We start from the raw sequence: 26,357 nt of genomic DNA, 5'->3' as shown, positions 1-26,357 counted from the left end.
TGGTTTGGGGGAGCAACTTGTTGATTGCAGGCTAATATGCAGTCACCCACTCAACCCAGCCCAGATTGGGGAGGAGCGACTGCATATAATGGCCTGCACATGTGAACGATACCAAATATGCGAGCCACAGATGGATGGTGACCCACCATGCAGGATATCAACCCTCACTGATATAACAGTCGCTGCTGCTGGGGGGCCACTGTGGGGGGGGGGGGGGGGCGCTGTTGCTGCTGGGGGGGCACTGTCATTGCTAGGGGCTCATCATTACTAAAATAAGTGAGGGGGAGAGGTGAGGGCCTGTACTATGGGTGTTTTGGGTTTACTAAATAGTTATACGTTATAATTATACATTTTTGTTATTGAGATTATAAATATCGCAAATTTATGGATTTTTTTTTTTTCTCGAAGTGACACCCCACCCGAGTTATGCTCTGTTTTTTGGGCGACTTTAGGCACACTGAGCTCAAAAGGTTGCCCATCACTGTCCTAGAGACTATATTTGGTCGTTGTGTCTAAATTACTAACTCTAATCGATGTAATGTATGCACACGTCCCATTATGTATTCACTCGTCAATATTAAACTTTTGTCATGATTTGCTACTTTTCTACTGGTATAAGGTGTAACTTTCGGTGTTGTCCCTTGTGATTGGACCACTAAACCTTTCTTTGTTCTACTTTTTGCAATAAAAATAGCTGTGAATGAGCTGCTACTTCAGAAAAGCTTTGGAAGAACTTACTTCCTTCATGTTGTGTTATCCGAAGAGCCATACCGACAGTTGGGCAAATCTGGTTGAGGCTTTGATGCCCTTTGAGCATCCCCTAAATTGAGGGATTACTCCAACACACCAAACGTGTGACGTACATGCCGGGAAGTGGTTAAAGTGACAGTGTGGCAATCAACTATACACAATCCTTGTACTTCTGGTGAACAGTAAGGCTGTACACTGTTGAGGAGTTAATCCGCTCGTGCTGCCCCTTACACCGCTACCAAGATGGCGCCCTCCTGCGATCTCTTCATCTTTACCTGTTCTTGGAGCTATCCTGCTTCATTACAGGCTGTAATCCTGTGCAGAACATCTCAACATATCTACTCGCCTCCATGTAGTAGGCTGATTATAACTTTTTGTTTCCGGTCTCTAAGGCTTCTTTCCCACGGACAACGGCAATTTGCATGAAATGTCTAAGGCTGGGTTCACACGGGGCGTATTCCTGCCGGAAATCCTGCGGTTTGGCTGCAGCAAAAACCGTGAGATTTCCGCCGGGAGAACTGCCGCGGAAAAACCCACGGCGGCTTCGAAGCGGCCCGGCCGCTCGCTCTTCCGCTGCGGCCGGTGCTCCCATAGAGGAGAGCGCGGCCGTGGCGGAAATAAAAAAAAAATAGTCATGCTGCATATCCTGAACCCACGGCTGCGGCCGCCGCAGTCGCGGTTTCAGCCTGACTTACTGCAGCGGATTGGCCGTCCCGTGTGGACGAGATTTCTCAGAAATCTCGTCCACACGGCTGGCTAATCCCGAGATTAGCGGCCGCAGGCGGATTTGCCGCGGCGAAATTCCGCGCGAAATTTCTGCGGCAAATCCGCCCTGTGTGAACCCAGCCTAAAACATATGTGTGTGTATATAATACAAAAATATAATTTGTTTTTGTATTTTTTTTCTAATGGCCCATCTGGTCGCCTTTCAATAAGCTGTTTGGCACGGACCGCCTGGTTTGCATATATGTGAGGTGCCTCCTTCCCTGGCACAGGCCCTGCAGGATTACATGCCCAGCATATACAGCCGCACTGTTTGTTTATGCAGCTTGTCCTTCAGGGTTTGTCTCCATGGGCTTTTGGGTTAACCAAATTTGGTGCGGGAGGTGGAGGACTTCTTTGTGCTCCTTCTTTCATCTTGGCTGGCTAATGTCAGATCTGTTTGTGTGTTGGGTGAGGGGATGGGTTTCTTCAGGGGGGCTTCATCTGAGGACCCTGCATGAGAGAATGATGGATGACACTAAATGGTTTTAGTGCGGTGGAAGCAGCTGGCCGGTCTCCACAGGACAGCAGGTTGCAATGGCTCCGTCCTTGGCTACATGTTGCCTTTTGTGCGGATTGCTACTTGTAATGAGGAAAACGGGCGAAAACCCTTTTTAGTCTTAATCTGTCAGCATCCAATTTTGCTACGTGATGACCGGATTAAAAAAACAAACCTTTTTTTCATGAGCGTCAAAAATAATCTTTGCAATTTTTTTAATTTTTTTGCATTAACCCCAAAACGTATTCTGTAAACACAATGTATGTTTTTTGTAAAGAGCAAAACAATTTAGTGACCCTAGAAGCTAATTTGTGCATCTGCAATAGGCCGAATGAACACAGACGGTTGGATTCTGCATGGAAGCTGTCCGTGTGAGTCTCGCACCAAAATGGAGCATGCTGCGATTCTAGCTCTGGAAGAATCATTTTGCATTGCTGCGGAATCTGCGGCCAGATGCCCGCTGCGGGTTCTGCAGCAGAAATCCGCCCATGTGCATTGTGCCTTATGCGTACCACCCTTCAACTTTCGAACAATGCAAAAAAAAAAGTGGCCAGTACTGCTGCGTGTATAATATATATTATAGCTATGCCCTTTGGTCCCTTAGTAATGGTGCCTCCTGGTGACAAAAATCAGTACTGACACCTCCCATATACAGCTCTCTCCTGCCCCAGACCTCTTGCCTACCTTACTGGTCAGACTAAAAATGAGAAGACCATGCTGAGGCTAAGCATGCCTTCACCCTTCATTTCTTCACTACACCTGCTCATGGTTGTGCCCAGGAGCTAGAGTTAATTCTTCCTATTGGAGTTGTCCATTATAGTTTTTATTCTCTTTGGTCCAGGCCACCATGAAGACTTCTTCCAGCCACCAATTGTCTCTGCACATGCTTTCCATCCTACTATTTCCTCCAATACCTCTGTGTTCCCCCATAGTAATAGTGGTCTCCCATTGTCCCACCACCAGGCCTTGCTCCGGTATCTGGCAGCAGCAGAAGCCTCTTCATCCCTCACATAGGACTTACCAGTTGCCGTGCTCTTTACATAGCATAACCTGACCCCTCCACCTTGCTCTAGAAACCCTACACTTCGAGGGGCAAGAGTCAAGTTATGGTCTTTACAGACTGCGGAAACCAGCAAGTTGTGTGTGAAGGTTTAAGAGGCTTCTGCAAATGGACCGAATACTGGAGCCCGGTCTGGCAGTATGATTTGCAGGGAAGTAGAATTTGCAGCAGGATAAACCCCAAAATTCAGGATTTCCCTGCCAAATCTGGGATGGTTTGGAGGGAATAAGCACAAAATTCTTCTTGTGCTATACATCTGTACTTCCTGGGGTCTAAATGAACGACTGTGACTTGGCACCTTTATAATGTTGAGTAGATGTCCGCATAAACCCATTAAGGAAACTCCGTTCTCGGGTGATTCCTTTTGGTTCTGGACCCAAAGACGTCTCTTAGGCACTGTTCACATCTGCTCTACGGATTCAGTTATGAGAACAGAAAAAGTGAATCCCCTGGATGAACTGATCCATCTTGTAATGGATCCAAACTGAGCCGAATGGAACCAGTTTGACTATAATGGGTTCCGCTTGGTTCCTGCACATGTTCCATGATGGAACTGCACCATAGGCTGAAAAATGGAGTCCCCGACCCAGATGTGAATGGAGCCTTAGACAGAATCTATAGACAGGTAGCAGCAGGCCTGGGATTAGTCAGAAGAGCATTCGATGAAAGATTTGATTGCCACGAGGAGATCACTGTCTTAATTCTCTGTATAGCAAATCATCTCTTGACAGAGGATTTTTGGCGAGTGTGTATTATTTGTGCTCTTGTAATTCTTAAATCTTCTCATAATTATACTTCAGGCTATAAGAAGGTTAGTCATTTGATGGAAAGAATTAGATGCACGGCTATGATGTACTTTTTTTGTTTCTTTATATCTCTTAATACGAAGATTCTTCAGTGTAGGATCAACTCAGCGAGTGATAAGTCTTAAAGAACCTGGATTATAGCGTTGAGTGTTTCCAGTACGTCAGTCGAACAGCTACTGGATAAGAGATGCTGAGAATAAGTGTGTGTTTTTTGCTTTTTTTTTTTTCCTCCAGTGACCTCCAATTTCAAAGGGTGGTCCCCAGGTCCTGTTGAACCTTCCTCAGACTATTATAGCCACCATTTGAAAACGAGGAAGACCCAGCATGAAGGTCCACCTTCTCTTATCTGCGTTCCTTTCCTAATATGAGACTCTTCAATGGGGGTAGGGACCGATCATGATTTTGATATGGGGTGTCCAAACCTCTTCAACATATCACTGTTGGATGAAGATAGACCCATTTCAACTGTGTGCACAAATGCATGCTTTAAGATGTAGGTAAGAGTAGACCATGCCAAAAGTTCCGACTTGGCCACACGTGACTGTAATTAAGGTTGTCTAGGAGACGGACCAGTAGATTTCACTGTGTTTTGCAGTTGGTTCATTGATCATGTAAACTGCTTTCGTATTGCCCTGAAACAGGGCAGCACCAACCTCCACCATGGCAAGCTAAGCCGTGGCACAGTGCTAATGCCCAATAGATCTACTCCAAAATGAGGTTGAGTATGTTCACTACTTTTGAGTCTTTTCCTCGTTGTAGTTTTTAGCTTTTGTTGTTCATGGACTTGTGATTTTTCTTTGAAATATTCTTGAGGTCTGAGGTGACACCAGTCGCCCCTTTTGGCCATGTCTCCTCTATCGAATGAGTATCTTTTCAATCAGTCGGTAGGATGCTGGAAATGAACATCTTCCTTAAAACCACTGATATTGTTGATGGAGGACTGTCAAAAGGGAAGATGGCTAGGAATCTCAACTTATGGACCCTGACTTGTTATATTTTGAAAGTCTGGATGTTGGTTTGGGGGAATAAAGTATTTTATATAGGCCACACAATGCTTCTTGGGGAAAAAGCATGCGACTAAGAGATGGGAAAGGACCTCCACAGCATCACGTATTTGCTTATAGGGAAGTCTTCTTCCAATGTCTGGCACAGGCCATTCAATATGACTATGGATATAAGCCAAACAAGAATCTTCTGCAGAAGGAAAAGAAACTCATCTTCAGACAGGCTTTTTTGGGGCGTTTGTCCTTTTTTGATGCAGGACAGAGTAGTGGTTGGCTGGATGAGAGGTCTGTGATGGTTCGTCTTGAAGTATAAGTTCTTCTAATGGACAGCTCAAAGTTTAAATTCAGTCTTTTATATAGGCCCATTAACATCTCGGACGATAAGTTGAAATGGAACCTTTCTTTGAAGTAACCCTCCAGTTCTGGGACCAAATTCTATCCCAAACTGTAACGAATGGATCCCATTTGACTATTATGGGGTCCATTCAGTTCCAGCAGTTTTACCAGTTGAAAAAGGTTAGCATGCACAACATTTTCATCAGGACTGGAGGGGTGTATTACCTGCAGTTCTTCTGTGCTATGCCTTTGATCCACCAGTTCCATGTCCTACTTTCAGTCATCCAAGGTGACAGACACAATCTTCATACCACCTTATCTCCACAGTACATTGGTAGTGTTAGACGTGCTCTGTGATTGGCCAGCACTGCTTATGTGATCAGCACTGGCCAATCTGAACAGTGGACAGTGTGCATTAGGTAGTTAGAAAAGTGCTGCAGACATCTTGGATATCCCAAAATGGGACCCAAAACTGTCAGATCAGAGTGACGGCAGAGAAAACAGCTGCAGGTAATATATCCCCTCCCAGGCCAGAACTTAGTCCAGAAACTAGAAGGTCAATTAAAGTACTTCTATTCCACCTATCACAGTTTCTTGTTGTTACTCGTCCTTAACCTTTGGCTATAGACCTAGTTTAGACTCTTGACCCTGTAAGTTAAATTTGAACACGTGTGATCCACTCAGCGAGGCCCCCCCCCCCCCCCCAAGCCACTGATGTTTTTGACTTGAGTTAATACCCAACAGATTTTCTTTTTCTACCTAATGACTGTTGTCCATGCAGCTCTGTTTTATGTACGTGTCAGGAGTAATGGCAGATGCTGGATAATGTCATTCTGCCGGCATGTTGGGTAATTGGTAGTAATTACAGATGAGAAGGGCATTTTCAGGGCAATGTTTTTTTCCCAGAGACCTAGATCAAGAAGATACTTAGGAGTTAAGTTGTGATCGAACAAACTTGAATGGGGATGTGGGGGGACGGAAAATGAATTAAGCCTGGTCTTGGAGTTGGAGTGGGGGGGGGGGGGGGGGGGGGAGGGGCAGACATTTTGTATGTTGCTAGATTAAATTTGGCAAAAATACTGATTTGGTCCATAAAATGTTCACCATCCCAGAAGAGCTTCAGCTGATGTACAAGTACATGGCAGAATGTGCTACACAGTGAACAGTATGAAAAATGCGTCAATGTTAGTCAGATTGGGCAACATTTGATTTTACTGGATTGTTGTACAAGTTTCTTACCAAGGTCCTTCTCTCCCCGATGACTTAGTTTGGCGGGTCGGTAGCTCTAGGAAAAGTTCTGGTTGTTCCATACTTCTTCTATGTAAGAATTGTGGAGGCAGCTGGGCTCTTGGGACCTTTCAGTGCAGCAGAATAGTTTCTGTAGCTTCTCCAGATCTATAGGCAGTTCTTTCCTTCTCATGGCTTGGTGTTGGCTCTGATATGCATTGTGAGCAGTGAGACCATATATAGACAGGGGAGGTATCTTGTAAAATACCCAATCAACGGAATTTTCCACAGGTTACTCCAATCAGGGTGTAGAAACATCTCAAAAAACAATATTTAGAGAAATGGGAGGCCTCTCAGTTGAATGCAAAAGTCAACTGAGAAACTACCAAAGATTTCCACTATTGTAACTTTGTCATTACGGGGGTACTAAGTGCAGAATGAGGGGGGGGGGGGGGTTGACTCTTTAATTTTTTTTTACATTTTGTTATATTGTAGCGTTTAAATGTAAAAGGGGAGGGGGGGGGGGGTTTAAAGACTTTCCGATCTCAATGTACGTTGCAAGCTAATCTCTTCTATAGTGACCAGACCGCGAACTTGTCCTAAGCAGTGGTCTGCTGACACGATTCATTTACTGTGCAACTTTGATAATAAATACGCAGTGCTTTGTACACAGGATGTGAATTCTGTCTGGAAAAGCACATGAGGAGCTGGAAGGGAGAGGTCACCATCGGGGTTCTCGAAAAACCGTCAAGTATCGCATGTACAGTATATACCTGGACATACACACAGCAGTTATTTCTACAGCTTTACCATGAACACAATATCTAGATCAGGAAGTTTGGCCGGAAGAGACGTGGCTGGTGCGATAATAATCCAGATTTTATATATACATTTTTTTTACTTTTTTTTTTTTTTTTAAGACAGCAAAGGTTAAAAATGGAAGTGGTTAAACATTATTTTCTCTAATGGGGGGGTCTTTTGTTTCAGTGTGTAATATTTTGTTGACCTCCCGATTCCTTCCCCTCTCGCTGCCAAAAAGTTGTAGTTTGTACAATCCCTGCAGTACGTTTTCTATAAGGGTGAAAGGTTCATGCCCCCGGGTGCTGGAAGGAACTAAACAGTAGAACAATACAAGATTATACCCTGGCAGCCTTGGCGTTGTTAAACATGAGTCGCTACAGAGTTTCTCTGATTGATTTAGGGCGTTATGGCTGAACGTTCCCGTCCCGGGATTGGTTCATGAGGCGGCTGCTGGCAAAGCAGAGTTTTATTGGCTGGCTATGAATTATGTCTCTTTTATTCTTACTTCATACAATACGGCAGTGTTGGGAGATCGCTGCACAATTCTGGAACGGGTTTAACTTTGTGTTTAAAAAGTGGTACAAAAATTTTCTTTTCTTTTCTTTCTTCTTTTTTTAATTTATTTTTTCTTTTCTTTTTTTTTTTTCTTTTTTTTGCTCTTCTTTTTTCTGCTTTGTCTCTCTTTTTGCAACTTGGCATTTTATGAGTGAGTAAATCCTGTAATTTCTGGTTATGGATTCCTTCCGCTTTATATTCCTGTAAGAACTTGTGTTATTTTGCCTCGGTTGTTGATGTATCTCTTTTTCAGCTTAGAACTAAATGGAGCCAAAAGTATCACGGGGGGATTTTTTTTCTTTTTATAGAATTTTCATAAATTTTAATTTGCAGATTGTTTGTTATCTGATCCGCAGACTATTTTTCAATTAATTTTTTTTTTTTTGTTGTTGACTAGGCCAAGTGTTTTTCAGCCCCTGGATTGTATAGCTGGAGAGATGTCACAGTGTGACGGTTTAGTGAGATTCCGTCTTGTCTGAGACAAAAGCCTTTTGATCTTGGCATTGAAATTTCCCATAATCCTCTGTTCTCGAGTCTCTCAGTAAGATTTATTACACACACAGGATGGCCTTATCAATTATTTACAATGTGCCAGCTTCGCTCCCCGGGGCTGTCTGAGGCCTTCAAAATCCCTAAAACCATTCTTTACAAAAAATGACAAAAAAAAGGATTAAATATTTTCCCCCCATAGTCGCTGATATTCTCCAAAATAAATTCTTTTTTTTTGTGTTGTACGTTGGATATAAAATAATTTCCCTGCAAGACTGTAAGAGCCCTTGTGGGATTGGTGGGTTTGAATACTAATAGGCCCCAGACCGCGTGCGGCTCTCTACAGTCTACCACACTTAATGATTCCTGTCACCCGGGCCGCTGTGTATTCCACGACTCCAATTGTCAGAGAATTTCATGAGAAAATGAATAGGAAAAATAGATTAAAAAAAAAAAAAAAAAATCACAAATTTTACAAAAAAAAAAAAAAAAAATTAACCTGTAATGTAACAGTTGCATAAATTCTTGAACCCTGGCCATGGTTTTAAGACGGAGATTGCAACAGTTCTGGCAAGGCGGCTCCAGTGATGACTTATAAATCTTTTACAGTGTGCTGTTCCAGACGGAGTGAGAAAAGCTCCCATGACACACAACTGTTTATATTCTTGCCCTCCGCCTCCCGGCCGCGCACACTCAGCAGATTTGAAATATACAGAATTTTCACAAGACATTTGGGTTATTTTAAGGAAATAAAAATATTTGGTTTGTACTCGGAAAAAATAAATATTTTCGGCTACTTTTAATATCCCTTTTTAATTTTGGTTTAGAAAACTGATGACATTTTTTATTTTTGCTATTTTAACTTTTTTTTTCTGACCCTTTTTATACAAATGACGGCAGACAAATTGTGGCGACAGCAGAGACCACATACTGTATTAGTGGGCTTCATTCATTCACACATCTTATTTGCATAGCACCAAAGTATTCCGCAGCGCTTTCAAGTTGACTTGACAAAGATCGCAGATAGCGGTCCAAGCGTCAACCATTTTAGGCATAATAAAGCTGAAGTCCGTTTCGGATGGGAGTATCATTTTATCTTCATTGTTGCCCCTGGATGCTGCTCCTTCTACTAAGACTGTGAGTATATGGTTCATGGATCCAGAAACAGGCTAGAAGTGTGCACCTTCTACCTTACCCAGAAGCCTTACCTCCTAATTGAGGTAGGTGCGTGTGCTGCTGCCAACCAGAAAGGGCTTGAACCTCCAAACCAAGATTCCAAAGCAGATGTGAAAACACCCTTAGGCCGCGTTCATACAACCGACGGTGACTTCAGACCAAGAAGCTCTGTATCTTGCTTGCCTATGTGCGTTTTTCACGCTGATGTTAAAGGGGTTGTCCCGCGAAAGCAAGTGGGGTTATACACTTCTGTATGGCCATATTAATGCACTTTGTAATGTACATTGTGCATTAATTATGAGCCATACAGAAGTTATTCACTTACCTGTTCCGTTGCTGGCGTCCCCGTCTCCATGGTGCCGTCTGATTTCAGCGTCTAATCGCCCGATTAGATGCGCTTGCGCAGTCCGGTCTTCTCCGTGTTGAATGGGGCCGCTCGTGCCGGAGAGCTGGTCCTCGTAGCTCCGCCCCGTCACGTGTGCCAATTCCTGCCAATCAGGAGGCTGGAATCGGCAATGGACCGCACAGAAGCCCTGCGGTCCACCGAGGGTGAAGATCCCTGCGGCCATCTTCGCACGGTAAGTAAGAAGTCACCGGAGCGTGGGGATTCGGGTAAGTACTGTGCGGTTTTTTTTTTTAAGCCCCTGCATCGGGTTTGTCTCGCGCCGAACTATTGAAAAAAAAAAAAAAACTGTTTCGGCACGGGACAACCCCTTTAAGTGTTTTTCATTCAAAATTGCATTGCATATGTGAAATTGCGTTCCTCAAGCACGTATTTGATGCCAACAGAGAACTGATTTGAATGGGAAACCTTCCATCGCACGCCTTAATTATTCTATCATTTGCTCAGTTTTTATTTTGTGTTTCACTAAATACCGTACACTTTGGTTACTCCATCTGCTGCGTTGTATCCTGAATCCTGTGTACACTTTGGTTACTCCATCTGCTGCGTTGTATCCTGAATCCTGTGTTGCTATATATCTCCACCTGCGACAGATCCCTTTTTGGGACCCCTTTAAGACTCTCTACTCTGTCTGCACTGTCAGGCTGGTTTCGAGCAATGAGACAGTTTTACCAAGGCCCAAATAAGGCCAATTCTGGGAAGGAATTTCCCCGGCCTCCATCTCTGGAGCGGCATATTCACTATTGTTTAACAAGAATGCTACATGTAAGCTTCTGTTCTGTCAACTGCTCTTCCACATTCCTACTATTTCGTGGTGTTTTTCTTTATGTATACATTTTCGTGCTCCTGTGCCGGTCTTGGGCTTTTGAATTTTTCGTGTGTTTTTTTTTTTTTTTTTTTAAATCCGAACAATTTGAAGTGACTTTTCTTAGTTTCAGACTACAATGAAGTCCAACGAAGACCTCTACAGAAGAGCCATATTTTAGTGCTTTCTGTAGGTGGTGATAATGTTGTGACAATAGGCTTAAGAATTGCTAATGTCCCGTCCTCCCTGGCCAGAAATTAAATTTATTGCTCTCTGAGTGGAGATCTGTGGTTTAAGAGTGGAGGAGGGGGCTTGGGGGTCCTTCGTCTTCTCCTCTACATGTGCACGCACTATTAAACAGACTTGACAGTGGTTACAATACGCCGGAGATCTGGTTTGTTCTGGACACAGCTTCTCGTATAACCCGGCTTTTTTTTTTTTTCTTTCTCAGTTTGTTTTTTTTTTCCCCCCTATTTCCAGCTTTACCAATATATTTGAAATTAAATGAAACATAATTTTTTTTTGTTTTTTGAAGTATTTCCTTCCCTTTTTTATTACATTTTATCCACATATTTTTGTTATTACTTTTGTGTGGATTTTTTTGTATTTTTTTTTTTTTCCCCCTAAGTCAGGTGCTTTAAATTAGAGTATATTGCATTCCTTTTTAGATGTTCACTAGGAAATTGTGTGTTTTTTTTTAAGACGTGTTATCAAAGTACAATACTAAAGGGGTTTTTCGGAACACAATAGGCTAAAAAAAATTTCTGACTGCAGAATGGTGTAAATTAAATAGAGGTCATACTCTCCTCCTTCAGTGCCCCTCCATGCAGTGCTAGAACCCCCGTCCCTGCTGCTCTGAATCCAGAAGAGGCTCGCAGTCCTCATTGCTCATGTGACCACTTGGCCATGTGCAGAATTGACACCTATGATTGGCTGAGCACTCGCATATACATTGATTGCCTTCTGTGCTTGTTGCGGAAAACGGGACTCCAGCGCTGGATGGGGAGCCACCAAAAGAGGATAGTGTGCCTTTGTTCTTAATTTTGCGCCATCCCACAGCCATAGACTCAAGTCCCAGAAAATCCCTTAAAGTATCTTATGGTGCCGTACACCTTACATAGATGTCAGACTCTCATTTGGCTGATAGTTATTCTACGCCCTAATATCCATACATGTGGGTCGGCCAAGCCATAATGTGGTCTTGGTGGGAAGGGAGAGTCGATGCTCTTCTACACAGGCTGACGATTGGGGATGAATGCTCCTTGGCTCAATTATTGCCCTTTATGAAGTTGCACCCATTGAAAGTGCAAATGCTGGTTTGTTGGCTGATTACCTCCTTTTGCAGCCCCAAAAAATCACTGTCAGCTGCACATCTTCGTGTGCCAACAGCGATGATTCTCTATGAAGGAACGAGTGATTGCATACTTGTTTGCGTGGAGTCGGCCCGTGTAATGGCCAGGTAGACTAGCACTGGTTTCGTTCATCTTGTATACTGCATATAAAAGAACCCTAGGCGAACATCTCTAGCAGCAACTTACTTTTGTTCCCAAGGGTAAATATTGGATGTTGAGATTCTTCCTGCTTGATCGTTCCCCATTCCCCGACATCATAAGTTGGGGGAGAGTTGGCACGCACCCATACGAATCAGTTAGCCCAGCACTTCAAATAAAATAATGTATTACCACCTTTTGAAGTGAAGGGCCCTTTTGCATGGAATGATTATCATTCATATTCTTGTTGAGTCATGAGAATCTGACCAGTGAATGTGGCCAGTGACTGAATAATGAATGATCATTCGTTCACTTATTGTTTTTCCCCTAAAAATCAAACCACGATCATTCCATGCAAACAGGTCGCTGTTCGTCATTGAACGACGGCCTGTTTCCTGTGAGTTGTGTGAAAGCCCCCAGAGTGATTATCGCTGGGTTGGCTGTTGGGCATTGGAACGACCGTCAGTCATCTGTGTAAAAGGGATGGGCGTGTGGATGCGTGAAATCAGTGTATGGAAGCATATAGGATACACATGCACCCTCAGTGTAAGGATATGGACTCCCCAATCCAACGCAAATCCGCAATAAACCAGGCCGGAGCAGCATATAAGGTGCAAAACGATATTCTTCACATCAACGAGGATGGGTCTTTATTGTATCCACAAAAAATAGCGCGGCGTTTCAACCACACACCATGGTCTTTCTCAAACTTGAGAAAGACCATGGTGTTTGGTCGAAATATCGTGCTATTTTTTGTGGCTACAATAAAGACACGTTCTTTGTTGATGTGAAGAATAGCTTTGAAGTATAATCTCAGGCGGCCCTTGTGACGCTCAGTAACTATTAATAAAAATAGTTGAACGGAAAAAGTGTGTGTTGCGTTGCCTTGCCAACTTATTTCGCAGCGCTTTCAGGTAATTATTACCCCCTAGCAAGCTGGGTGCTCATTTTTTCCAACCTCGGAAGAATGGAAGTCTGAGCCAACATTGAGCTGGCTACCTGAACAGGGGATTGAACCTGCAACCTTCAGGTCGTGAGTGAGAGCTTAGGTCTGCATACTGCTGCCTTAACACTTGGGCAAGGGAAAAACTGTGTTCAGTAGTCCCGATCTGCTAATACTTGGCATTCGCATACCTCTTTATGCCCACTTGTGGGGCTAATGGCGGAGACCACGCTGGTATTATCCATATGAGTAGTGATGTGGGAGTGAGAAGAACATTGCCTCTGCTCGGGAATCCAACCATCTTTGTATCAAACTTGTCAATCTGAGACAAATCAGGAGCCCAAATGCCAGTGGGGCCGCAGCCGTCCCATCTAAACTGCTTTGTGGAGCATCCCCAGTTGTTAGGCATGTAGCGTAGCTCCCTAGCAGAGGGCTTCCTCCCCCACTCTGACAAGAATATAGATCACCCCTGCTACAACCCCACCATATACCAAGGAGTTTGACTTCACAGATCCTTTACCATCTCTTTGATTTGTGATATCCGTTATCAGTGGAGATCCTTCTGGATGAGGCCTGATATATCTGGCATCTCCAGTCTGTCTCGGGCTTCCTCCACAGCCTGCCCTTCAGGCCTGAGCTTTGTAACCCGTCTCCCGTCCTTTGTCTCACTGCCTGTGTCATTTCACGGATAATGTACTTTGTTCCTTCTCTTCATACCTGGGTTTGTGTTCTTTCTCTTTTTACAATGGTCACTGCATGAATAGAAAGCCACATTATTCTCTGGTGTCGTAGGACTTTTTAACTCCTTGTAGACCCTAGAGGAGACCATACTAGATTCCCTGGGTTAAAGGTAAGGGGTATATTGATGGTAACTTGAAATGCAAATGCTCCATTGTATTGTCTTCTGACCCTGTTAATCTCTTCATGTTCCTTTTTTAGTGTCTTTTTGGGGCCTATTGGTTGACTTGCTGCCCTCTGGATCACCTCACTTATTGGATACAGTCCTTGTACGTTTGCTGCCCTTAAAGCCTTGTTACATAGCCCGATTATTGGACATGAACATTTTTTAGTGTCCAGTCATCAGATGTCTATGTTCATTCGTCAACTGATCCTTGATATTCAGTAAACCTCAAAATGCTCACTGGTCAGCTGTACATCTTCCTGTGTGAACGAAGAGACCTACAACTGACCTACCGGGACAAATGATCATGCTATAGGTAGTTCATCCCCATAGCAGCGATTCTCAGTCCGGCGATAACTAAAGTAAATAAATGCATTCTTGTTGATCACCCTCCTTTACATCCATCCCAGAATTGGCCTAGTGAAAGGGCTTTTTGTATCGTGTTGCTTTATTGTCACCATGGCACCTCCTGTTCGACAGGACATCTTTGGGCTGCCTCCCTTCTGTGGGTAACATTTTTCCTTTTTGGCTTTATCCATTAGTTTCCCCATTCGGGTTCTTACCTATGGTGAAACTAATGGGGATACCCATAGGTAATATCCCCTAAAATCTCATATAAATATGTTATTCAAAAAAGACAAAGACCACATTGAATGAAATTTAAAATAAAGGGGCAAATGATGGTGGCAGTGAGATGTGACCAGAAGTCATCAATAAGTATCGTCTGTAATTGTGCATATACGAGCGTACACACTAAAACGCAGACCTGGATGGTCACCTTCCAAAAGCCCATCTGGAAATTAATAAATCAGCACCTCCAAATCCCTCTTTAAAGCTGCTCTCTAGCCACCCCGACGCGTTTCGCCTTGTGGTGTCCTCAGGTGGAGCAGAAAACCAGGACTATAGCCACTTCTATGATCTCTTTGACCTCCACCAATTTAGTGGCTAAGCTGATCTTTTCTCTACCTTTTGGAAGAAACTAGAGATGAGCGAGCATACTCGTTAAGGGCAAATATTCGAGCGAGTATAGCCTTTTGTGAGTACCTGCCCGCTCGTCTCAAAAGATTTGGGTGCCAGCGGGGGTGAGCAGGGGGTAGCAGGGGCAGAGAAAGATCTCGGCCGGCACCCGAATCTTTTGAGAAGAGCGAGCAGGTACTCGCAAAAGGCAATACTCGCTTGAGGAATTGCCCTTAGCGTGTACGCTCGCTCATCTCTAGAAGAAACCCAAGTGGCCTACTCTGCTCGGAGTAGGCCAACACATAAGGCCTTCATACAGGTTAATATTTAGTTGTCCATTTCCATTGATAACAGCGGGGCCGGCGACTATCTGATGTGTATTGGAGCAACTTAACGTTTCGCCAACAGATTATGTCGGGGGGGAAAAGAAGGATCTGGTATTTTGAACTTGATCTCTAGATTTTGTTACCCAAGAGAGAAGAGTGAGGCAGCTTACCTCCCTAAACACACAAACTTTCCGCCAAGCTGAACTTTCATGTGTATGGTAGAACTAGGAGAAATGATTTTGTTTTGCTGATATGGTAGCAGTTGTGCACTTACCCTGTTTCCCTGAAAATAAGACATACCCTGAAAATAAGACATAGCATGATTTTCCGCGGTATATGTTGGTGGTTCCTCCAAGGCTGTGGCTGTGGAGATGGACTGGAGCTCTTTAGGATGAGGCTTCCCGACCTAAAGTAGTCCTCTGCCTTTTTGGTCTTCTTACTTTCGGCCTTTAATTCTTTCTCAATCTCCAATTGTTTTTGCTGGAACTTATGCGTTTTTCTCCCATTTTTTTCCAATACCTCTCAGAATAACATGCTGCTAAAACATCTGAAGGTCCATCCCATTGCTTGTACTCTGTGCAAACCTTTTGTCTCCATTTGCTGAATTAAATCAATTTTCTTCATTTTGCATTTGTGAAATTCCTCTGTCGCTGTACCCCCGGCATAATATTTCATAGCTCACTTCCAGAAAGCAGTAGGAATGCTGGGGAGATACTGAGGATTTTTATGGCTGCCGGTCAGTAGGCAGACATTAAGAGCTGCTGATGATGGATGAGGTTGAGATGAGGTAATGAACTCTCATCATGTGAGCGTGGGACTGGCAATCTAGGATTTCCTAATGTCTGCTTGGATTCCCAGAGCCAGGAAAGAATTAATATATTTTTTTTTAATTATGTCTTTCAGCTCCTACCCGGCATGCCTAGCTCTTCACAGGCTCATTGTCCATGTTAAGTGCTAATGTGTGTCCGTTGCTGTACTGGTCTGTTCATTCATCATGTTGGCAGCTCCTGGAATACTATACATCAACTACACTAACGTGCCAAAAGTCTTGAGATGGCAGTCTGTAAATTGATGATGAAGTGGCGCTACCTCAGGGGACGGCTTGGGAACGCCCACACCTGTATTAGTTGGGGGTGTTATCTTGTGAGTGAGGTTGAGCACTGCCTATCGTGCTCATGGCAGGCGGCGTGAATTATTAGAGGAGTTGGAGAACGAGGTGTTATATTGGGTGCCAGACAGATGGGACATTCCATTTCTGAAGTTGTGTGGGCATTTAACATTCCTCAATCTACAATGTCACGAGGAATACGTTATAGAAGACCTTGCCACCCACAGTGGACAGCGCAGTGACCACCCACGGGTGCTTAATGATTGCCACCAGCAACGTCTGGCTAGAATTGTCCATGCGAAAAGACAAGCTGCAGAATTTGCCCCCAGAAGACCATTTCATGAGGTTGCTAAATAGACCCTAGAGGACTGGCAACATGTACTGTGGTCTGATGAGTCATGATACCAGTTGTTTTGGGCTAATTGTTGGGTTGGTATGTTTCATAGACCCCAATTATCAACAAGGCACTGTGCAGGCTGGTGGTGGCTCTATCCTGGTGTGGAGTGTTCCCATGGCATGGGTTGAGTCCGCCCGTCTGCCTAAACCGATTATTAACCAGCACCAGCTACGTTTCACTGACTGGTGTCCATTTTTAGCCCTTTATGGACTTCATGTATCCCTACGATGATCAGGTATTCCAGCAACGTAATGCACTTACAAATAGGTTAACATTTTTGTATAATGGTGAAGTCTAGAAGCTGAATCCCACCATGTATGTAGGGTTGAACAGTATGCCGGTGTCATGTCCCTATAAATGTGACTATAAGAATTAGTAGGCTGATATCACCACTTACTGTCTTCTTTTTGAACCTATTTAAATCACTTTATGGTCAGTTTCAGACAGGCACAGTATAGGTGTATTTGTGCACCAGTAATATGGACGAATGTCCCGGCTCAACTGCCGGTCTACTGATTTGCTCATAGGGTTCTATGATAGTTTGAGTCAGTAGATCTGCGGTTGGGCTGCGCCACTCGTCCGTATAACTAGAGCTTTTGTGCATCTGTAATACAGAAACTGTCGCGGCCCAAATGTGGCTCTGCTGATCCAAACTCAAAACCTCAAAGAACCCCATCATGCTATGAGGTCCGATCCTTAGGCCTCATGTCCACGGGGAAAATCAGGCCCGCTACGGATTCTCCATGGAGAATCTGCAGCGGGTCCCTCCTGCCCCGCGGACATGAGCGCTGAAAATAAGAGTAAATCAGAATTAACTGACCTCCCGCTTCTCTGCGTCGCGGCCGGATCTTCTTTCTTCGGCCCGGCGGATGCGCAGGATAACGTCGGTGACGTGCCCCGCGCATGCGCCGTCTCGAAGCAAAATGATCTGGCCGCAACTGAGAGAAGATGGCGCCGCGGCGAAGAGAAGAAACGGAGCGGGTGAGTAAAATCTGATTTTTGTCTCCCGCGGATCCGGACGGCTTCCATAGGCTTCAATAGAAGCCTGCGGGAGCCGTCTCAGCGGGAGACCCGCATGAAAATGGAGCATGGTCCAGATTTTTTCATGCTCCATTTTTTTAAAAATCACTTTTATTGACCATCCGCGGGTATTTATCTACCTGCGGGTGGTTGATGCATCCCTATGGGGTGCGGATCCGCGGGCAGGAGAAGAGCTAAAATCTGCTGCGGATTTTAATTCTTCTTTTGCCCGTGGACATGAGGCCTTAGACTCCCGATTGGGCCGAGGGCCTTGTCAGTATTATGGTTGCACTTCTGCGCCCTGAAACTGGCTGGGTTCTGTCGAGGCTTCATAATCATGGTTTTTAGGGAGTGGAGAAAAGGTGACGCATTTTGTAACAAAGCTTTAACTTTCTTCCAGTCTGTGATCTGATCTGATCTTTATTTCTTTAGGAAAGTTTTAATGTTTCAGTCTAACTTTTTTTTGCTTTTCTTAAAACCATTTTTAAGTGTTCTCTTCCACCATCATCTTCAGTTTAATCCGTGTATGTATATTGGGTACTTTGTTTAACTTAGTGTATTTTTTTTCTTCTTCCCTGCAGGTTTTTGATCTTACAACAAAGAGTCACCTACAAGAAAGATCGATGGTGAATAACTAAGGGAATGTGTTTTTTGGTTTTCTTCAAATTTTTAAACCCAAGTTCCACTTTTAAGATGCATGAAGGATCGTAGGAATAGCTTTCACATTCTGAGACCGTCTTGCCTGCGATACTAACCTGGTGAGTGCCCATGTACAACATATATATTGTTCTGTTGTCTGTTCTCTAAATTGGGAAAGCCATATTTATTTAGTAACTTTAAATAAAACCTTCCATACAAGTGAGCGATGGAATAATCCTCCACACCTCCCAATTTACGACCTTTTAACAGGCCTTGCAACCTGACTATGAATGTAAGCCGAAACGGAATGCTAATGTACAGACAGCTGTTTCGAGGATCCTGCCTTTTTAAGAGTAGGATTTTGGTTAGCTGGATTGAGAGGCCATAACAATCGCAGTCACAGGGCATATTACCCGGGACGGAGGGGGCCTGTGTTGGCTGAATTTAGCAGCGTGAAGGAGGTACCTGAGGCGGACTCGTCACTCCTTCCAGTCCAATCCAGAGGCAGGTCCATGACTGTCAATCACTCTTGTGTCCTCCTCCAAATCGTTAGAACGCAGCAGCCGTTGGGTGAGATGCCAAGAGTATCGGCTAACAGTGTGTGGCCAACTGTGTCTTGGCACAGATATGGAGTGCGACTCATGGGCAGCAGGAGGGCCTAGGCAGGCTCAGTGCTACTGCTAACAGTTCACATTAAGGACCCATTGAAGGATGATCTCTTTTGCAGTGTACCTCAGGGGGTCCCAGTATAAAGTTGCCATAGAACGTTTTAGTTAGGCAACTGAAGGCAATCGATGCGAGTCTAGAAGGGGGGAATGTTTTTTTTTGTTTTTTTTTTTTTCTTCTGGAGAGCACCAAGAAGATGTGGAAAGGCTTATAGACCATTTAATGCTCCCTGGGTAAAAGTTAAACAAGGGATGGAATAATCCTCCACCGTGCCACCTAAAAAGGTTGGACATTGACTTGCAGGACAGCTGCCTTCTAATAGGTGGCGCTGTGGAGGATTATTCCATCACCTATTTAAATGTTTTTTTTCCAGGGAGCACTGCATGGCTTACAACACTTCATACACCCTTGTGGTGCTCTCTACAAGGCGAAACATACCCCCCGACTCTTTAACAAAAACTATAAGTAATTCTAAGCTATTGTTGTGTTATCCCTCCAGATAATATATATTTGTTGTCCTGGGACTATAGGAACACTGGGGTATAGTCTGATGCCTTCTTGAGTCATCTTTCAGCGCCTTTCCATTTGTAAACTGTCATAAGATTACTACATACTCTTCTGTCAGTGTGTGTGATTGGAGGAAAGATGAGAAGGGGAGAGGTTGACGCAGGGTTGATATGCAAACTTTCCTGGCCAGCACTGTGATTGGCTATCCATGATGTCATTGGGACCTGAAGCGGTTGTTGGTAACCGCCTGTTTTCGGGTGTTTGATCCGCTCTGGGGGAGTGGATGACCAAGATGTACGTCACTGCTGCACAGAGCCCAGGCAGCAGCAATGTAAATTTACAGTCGGTCACGAAGGGGTTAAATTACTGGCTAATTTTCTAAAACGTATTGGGCAAAACCAGTTGGTATGTTCTTAGATTTGGAGTATTTGTGGGGTTTTATTTAATCAAGGAAGGATTAAAATGTGGAGGTTTATATATATATATATATATATATATATATATATATATATATATATATATATATATATATATATAATTTTTTTTTTTTTTTTTTTTTTTTTTTTTTACATCCTCCTTCCATTTCTGCTACCATTACTTGTGTCCAAATGAAACTTAATATTTTTGAATTGTTTTGGCAAGTCAATGTAAAAAATCTGTCTGGCACCACTGAAGACCTGATGGCAGTCATTGCCTGGTGACAGGAGTTTGGCTTAGGTTGCTGTACTGTAATTTTATCCCCTCTCCCAGCTTTTAGATTGGTGGCTAACAATAGTCCTTTTCCTCCAAAGGGTTGGGGCTGTTAAAATTTGATTATATATATATAATGATTGGTCCAGTCATTCGTCGTGCATAAAGAGCAGACATTCACGTTCCTGAACTCCTGGTATCGTGCTCAGGATGTAAGCGTTGATGCCAGGAGAACTAATAGTGGTGTTGTAGCTTCTCATTGGCTGCAGCAGTCACCTGATTTCCTGTGACATCTGTCACAACAATCACCGGGACCACAGCGGGGCTGCAGCGCTGGATCTCGGTGGCCATGGGGGGGGGGTGGGTGGGGTAAAAATAGTTCTGTATCTTACTAAAGGGGATCCTATTGAGGCTGGGTTCTCCAGTAACCAGACAATCCCTTTATTTAACATCCCTCTGGGACACCATTGGCGAGACATCAGATTTCTGCATGTAAAAACCCATCTGTTTTTCTTTACTCTCCTTGAACGGACTGCACTTTGTTTTGTTGGCTTCATATCGGTAGCAAACAAAGCTTTTAACCGCACATGCAAACAGTTTCACGAAATATACCTGTACGGAGCCGCGTAATTCTGTTAGTAATATATAAAGCTTGGCATTTGTTAATTCGCCCTTAAATCTGACCAATATTCCTATAATTTGAGCAATTATACGTATAACCATTAGTTCTATGGACACCTGTAGAAATGAGCGGCTAATGGTTACATTTTTTTAGATGATTGAACATATTACACATTTCGTATATTATTGTGTTGTTTTTTTTTTTTTTTTTTTCTTTTCCAATTTTTTTTTTTGTGGCGACTTCTACACAAGGTGATTTGATGTGATCCTCTGAAATCATCTAATTATCGCCTGTTTGTTCAGAGCTCCACCACACTACAAACTTGATCAATTTGCCTGTTTTTTGCAATGTAATTGTAAAGGGTTTTTTCTGCCCTTTTTCCAACCGATGATCCATCCTCTGGATAGGCCATGAGGACGGGGGTCCGCCACTCGGGACCCTTGTCTGTCAGCTGATAGTCTGGTCCAGTACAGCAGGCCGAAATTTGTCTTCGGGCATTGTGCATTGCTGGCCTTAAAGTGGTAGTACCACAATTGACTTTTAGCATCTATCCATACAATACAGGTGAGTAGTCTAATTGGTACCATTGAGACCCCCACTGATCCTGAGAACAGGGGTCTCAAGTCCTCCCTCTTCTCACTTGCTGGACCAACAGTAATGTGGAGATTGAATGGATTGACAGTTTGTGTATATGCAGTGCTGCTCCATTCCTCTCAATGAAGCTGATGTGAATGGCAGAGTGCAAGCGCTCGGCTATCTCTGGCAGTCCCATTGAAGATCAATAGAGAGGCGCTGCATATGTGTGACCGCCCCTCCATTCAATGTCCTCCTCACTGTGGGGTGTGCAGTGAGGAGCAGAGGGCGACACGGGACCCTTATTCACAGGATAAGTTGGGCATTTTTACCTAATAATTGTCATATTTGAAAAGGACCCTAAGGTATGTTCCACCCATCGGACTGCTTGTGCGTAATCCACATACGGTGTGGGATCTTTCTAAGTGGCGGTTTCAGGGCTACAGAGATATGGACCATAAAACAAGAACATGTGGTTTGGTTTGTCTACACTTCCTCCATCTTTGGTTAGTATTGGTACATGAGCTTGGCCAGGGCGGACATGTGACTAAGAGCTCTTTTACGTGGGGATGACCTGTTGGATGCAGATTCCCGGCAGGTCGCCCCAGTGAGAACAGTTCTTGTGCTTTTATACAGAAGCGATCATTGCCCATTTACACAGACCGATCCCTCGTTTTCTGCATGCATAAACTAAATGAGAAGCGAACAAATCCTAGAAGGGCCCTAAGATCCTTTACGCTGGGGCATAGCCCTTCGGTAAGTTTCTGGCCATCGCTGTTTTTCGGTCGTTGGCGTGTTGTGTGTTTGACTCTCCGTCTTGGAATGGTGACGGCTTAGAAGCATTTGCATCCGAAACCAAACCGCAGTGAATCGTCCTATATCTTATTGATCATGTGCAGCTCATTAAAGAAGAAAATGTTGCAACTGGAAATTGTTAGCCTGGCCATAAAACTTACAAAATGATTCAGAATGTTCTTGGCCTTGTGACATACTGTATATATTTAAGATGCTAATATTTTACGTACTGGGGGCCTCTTAAAGGGGTTCTCCAGAGCACTGCGAATAGTTTTTATTGAAGACCAGTTGTGAGCTATTGGAGATGGTGGCTATACCAAATGTATAAAAATGGTTTATATGTATAGTCCTCATGTAAATGTATCCACCTGATTCTGAGATTCATGATGTTGTCTCTTGGGGCCAGGTCCACCATCTTAGGTTTTGGCTGCTAAATTACGTTCAACTAGTTTATTCTGCCAAAATCGGAAGATCAATCGAATCTAGATTTGAACAAAGATCCCAGGCTAAACCGTTTTTGGTGGTGCAGCGTTTTTGTTTTTTTTCTTTTTGATCTTAGGTCAACACTTTGCAAACCAGCTCTCGAGCAACCATTTTGAACCAGTGGTCTATCAATAGGAGTTGCAGATGCCTTCAAAGTCTTATACATTTGGGGGTCCTGCTTAATGTGTTGCCAACACCTTTATTAAACACTTCTCTAGTGGCACAACCTAGTTGGATACTACTTTTTAGCAATTCTCGGATTTCTTATTGGAAGCCTTCTACTTCTCTACTGTACAAGTCAAAATCGTCTAAAGGGAGCACGCCACCAAGATGGTCTACCAAACAAGAACTCAACTGATGGGTCTTCAAGCTTTTGCATTCAAAAACATGATGTGAACCCTGCCCAAGGCTCCTAAGAGACTGAGATATTCTTAATTTTTTTTTTTGTTTGTTTCAAGGAGTCAAGGTGCAAGGGGGTTCGTAATTTCCTGAGCAGTTATGGAAGGGTGGAACAAATGCATCAAGCTAGAATTTTTATTTTTCTTCCAGGACCACTATGGGCAATTCTGTGGTCACAGTTGAGCATCACTTTGGTATTCTCCTTTTATATGGGCTCCTGCCTCACTGCCATTATAGACACAGATACACCTTCTGAACACTATCGTCATATTGACTGCACTACATGCATCTGAAACGTGGAAAGTGGCCACAAATATTAACCTGTGACTTGACGTTTTCTAGCAACAACACATTCGTTGCCCCGTACATGGTCACTTTCCATGAACTGGTTACGAATGAAGAAATTTATCCCACTGTGATATGCAGCCACTCCACTCGCGAGTCCTCACACGCCAACTATGTTTGGCTGGACACGTTCTACACCTCCCTGAGACCAGACTGACAAGAAAAGGGGGAATATCCAAAATAAAATATGCCCACTGCTTGCTCCAGACATGCAGCAGGTATACTGCCCAAATGCTGCCTAGGTGTCCAGATATAACATGTCTGCCTCTCAATGTTTAAGTGGTATACCCACTGAATATCTGGCGCAACAGATGCAAATTTTTTCTATATATGTTAGTACTTTTCTAATAATGGCTCTTGACGGTGAGGAAGGGGATTAAAGCCCCTGAATCGTGTTTAGCTTATTTTGCTGATGTCTACTTACTGCAATAAAGTCTTCCTGTTACTTCTGAATATGGGATTACCATGCATTGAAGTGGAAATTCATAGTGCCTCCTTAGATGTTATGGGGGGTGAGCTGGACTTCCTTCTAGCTCCTTCTCCCTTTTTAGTATGGATCACTTGCAATTCTATTTTTTATTTTGGGTATCCCCCCTTTTCTTGTCCGGCTCACTTAGTGCCTATTGTAAAAAATATTCTGGTTTACCTATATATCCCCTTTGCAATGTGTGAATTGGGCGTCTCTCCTCTGTGGATCCTAGGATGGGCATCAGTGGTATTTTAGAGCATTTGTCTGAAGGCTTTTCTGGGTTATAATGTGGTACCCTTTGGCACTGCATGCCCGATAGACCTTCCTATACTAATTTCAGAATTTTTCTTATTTGCGTTTGCCTCTTCCGAGTGAGCGCTGCTGGTTCTCATATTTTGTGTCTTGTCTGAGATAAGACTGGCATAATCGCTGTCTTATAAATTCCAAAAAAGGGAAGGTATTGGTAGGGAAGGCAAAGGATCACCTGGCGACATACATTAAGGAGAACTTAGCAGGGGCAGAGCTGTCATCAACCTTCATGGGATGATGCCAGAACTGCTGCCTTAGGTTGCCAATGATGGCGTTCTCCTGTTTCCCCAATGTACCAAAAGGCATGAGAGGACCCAAGTCTAACTTGGCATTGCCCAGGCATCTATAAAATGAAAAAATCTTGACAGGGTTTGTTCCAGTGGTAGGTTCCCTTTTTGGCTGCAGTCCTAAGGGAGACCCTTTCTCTTGCATGATGTAGATGGCCTATCCTAGTGTTGAGGGGCAGATTTTCACATAGATCTGTCTTATCGCGCAGCCATCTAAACCGCTTCCACAGGTTTTATGTATTAAGCCTGGCGCTTGGCTTATATGTTCTAGTATTAAGAGTCGGCCACTTATATGGTAAAATCATTTAAACAGCTTAAAGGGGTTGTCCCGCGGTAGCAAGTGGGTCTATACACTTCTGTATGGCCATAATAATGCACTTTGTAATGTACATTGTGCATTAATTATGAGCCATACAGAAGTTATAAAAAGTTTTTCACTTACCTGCTCCGCTGCTGGCGTCCTCGTCTCCATGGTTGCCGTCTAATTTTCGCCGTCTAAAATGGCCTAATGGCCAAATTAGACGCGCTTGCGCAGTCCAGGTCTTCTCCTGTTCTCTATGGGGCTCCGTGTAGCTCCGCCCCGTCACGTGCCGATTCCAGCCAATCAGGAGGCTGGAATCGGCAATGGACCGCACAGAAGAGCTGCGGTCCACGGAGGTAGAGGATCCCGGCGGCCATCTTCAACCGGTAAGTATAGAAGTCACCGGAGCGCGGGGATTCAGGTAAGCGCTGTGCTGTTCTTTTTTTCAGTCCCTGCATCGGGGTTGTCTCGCGCCGAACGGGGGGGGGGGGGGGGTTGAAAAAAAAAAAAAAACAGTTTCGGCGCGGGACAACCCCTTTAAATATAGTTAATAGTTTTCCTATGTTTCGTTTGCATGCATCCTACCATATGCTTATAGACATGGCAAGAACAGAGGGGTAAGGTGTTGGGGTTAGGGGGAGAGAGTTGTAAAGTATTGATGAAAACCTGATGAAAAGTTTTTAGGTCTCCTTGTGGCCTTGCACTGGCTGTCCAATAATAATGCCTCAACTTCCAAAGCATGAAAATGGATAATAGCTGTTTGTGTAGCACACTGCAGCAAATTGTGCTATGTTAAGCCATGCCTCTAACCCCCATCCAATCCACTTTGTGACCCCCACACACTAATAATGCCCCAAACACTATCATAGTGACCTCTTTGAATGGCACACAGTATTAGTGCCCACTTAGTGCTCCCTTCACAAAAGGTGTCGTCTCCCCCCCCCCCCACCACCACCACCACCACCACCACACACATGGCTAAAATTGCCCCCGGTGATGCCCCTAATGCACTGTAAGGACCTCCATACTGAAAAGTACGGGCCTTAACTTCTGGGATCATGACGATTTTCTTCTCTGTTCTCTGGAGCCACTGCACTGGGTCCTAACTGGTGACGTTTGTGCCAATGCACACATCTTGTCACACTTTGACTTTAGGACAGCTACAGAGATGGGGGAGTGTTGAAATTAAGATGACAGCAGCCTGAAGACAGCCTTCCTGAGATGGTGTGATAACATCTGAAATCTGGGACTGTCCCACTATATCCAGGATGGTTGAGAGGGCTGGTGCCATATTACAGGTGGAGAAGTCCATATGCCACCCAAAATGTGAAAAATCCTATGTAGAACATGTAGCCACCGATGCTTCATAGCACTGTCCACTTGTGATGCCCTCATTCTACCAGCCACGGATTCACACAATTCTGTGCTCAAATTTATCAATTTCCAAAGTTTCTCCA

The 26,357-nt window shown here is 44.0% G+C and overlaps 1 protein-coding gene across 1 annotated transcript in view; it reads left to right on the top strand.

The window, feature by feature from the left end:
- The window catches only part of VANGL2 (VANGL planar cell polarity protein 2), a 97,359-nt gene that overhangs the window by 29,979 nt on the left and 41,023 nt on the right, over positions 1-26,357 (top strand). Inside the window, exon 2 of the mRNA XM_066609021.1 lies at positions 18,397-18,573. The gene's annotated coding sequence lies outside the window, so the exon portion shown is untranslated. The remainder of the gene's footprint in view (positions 1-18,396; positions 18,574-26,357) is intronic.

The sequence above is a fragment of the Eleutherodactylus coqui genome, chromosome 6, assembly GCF_035609145.1.
Source record: "Eleutherodactylus coqui strain aEleCoq1 chromosome 6, aEleCoq1.hap1, whole genome shotgun sequence".
Classification (NCBI taxonomy): domain Eukaryota; kingdom Metazoa; phylum Chordata; class Amphibia; order Anura; family Eleutherodactylidae; genus Eleutherodactylus; species Eleutherodactylus coqui.
The sequence above is the reverse complement of the archived record's forward strand: the minus strand, read 5'-3'. Positions and strand labels throughout refer to the sequence as shown.